We start from the raw sequence: 981 nt of genomic DNA on the forward strand, positions 1-981 counted from the left end.
TCAAAGAAATGAGATTCATTATGTAAGGTATAACTGTGAAAAGAGGCATAAGTCGAGCGACAAGAAAAATTCCCGCTGCTACCATAGTAGCAGCATGTATAAGAGCCGAAATAGGGGTGGGTCCCTCCATGGCATCAGGTAACCATACATGAAGGGGAAATTGCGCAGATTTAGCAATTGCACCAGCGAATAATAGGGAAGCACACAGAGTAGCAAATAAAGAATTAACTCCATTATTATGCATCAAGTTATTGAAGATTTCGAACAAATCCCGAAATTCGAAACTACCTGTTATCCAATAAAGACCTAAGATTCCTAATAATAAACCAAAATCCCCTACACGATTAGTTACAAATGCTTTTTGACAGGCATTTGCTGCGATTGGTCGTGTGAACCAAAAACCTATTAATAGATACGAACACATTCCCACGAGTTCCCAAAAAATATAAATTTGTATCAAATTGGAACTAGTAACTAATCCCAACATGGAAGTATTGGAAAAACTCATATAAGCAAAAAATCTCAAATATCCTTGATCATGAGACATATACTTGTCACTATAAATAAGAACCATGATTCCGACAGTAGTGATTAGTATTGACATAATAGAAGTAAGTGGGTCGATCAAGTGTCCGAACTCTAAGGAAAAATCATTATTGATGGTCCAAGACCATAGATATTGATAGATGGAACTGCCATCTATTTGTTGAACAGACAGATCGGCCGAAAAAACCATAACTATACTTAGCAATGAAACACTGGGAAAAGCCCACATACGACGAAGATTTTTTGTTGCGGTCGGAACAAGCAGAAGTCCCAATCCTATTGACATAGTAACTGGAAGTGGAACGAAAGGTATGATCCATGCATATTGATATATGGGTTGCATAATCAAATCAAACTTTTTTTTTTTATTCTTATTAATTTTTCCGATTCACCAGCTCTTATCTTTTTTGTAAAGAGCAATAATCAAATAAATAA

The sequence above is a fragment of the Tasmannia lanceolata genome, unplaced genomic scaffold, assembly GCF_043159265.1.
Source record: "Tasmannia lanceolata isolate RefF3 unplaced genomic scaffold, GAP_Taslan_0.1 ptg000056l, whole genome shotgun sequence".
NCBI classification, from domain to species: Eukaryota; Viridiplantae; Streptophyta; class Magnoliopsida; order Canellales; family Winteraceae; genus Tasmannia; species Tasmannia lanceolata.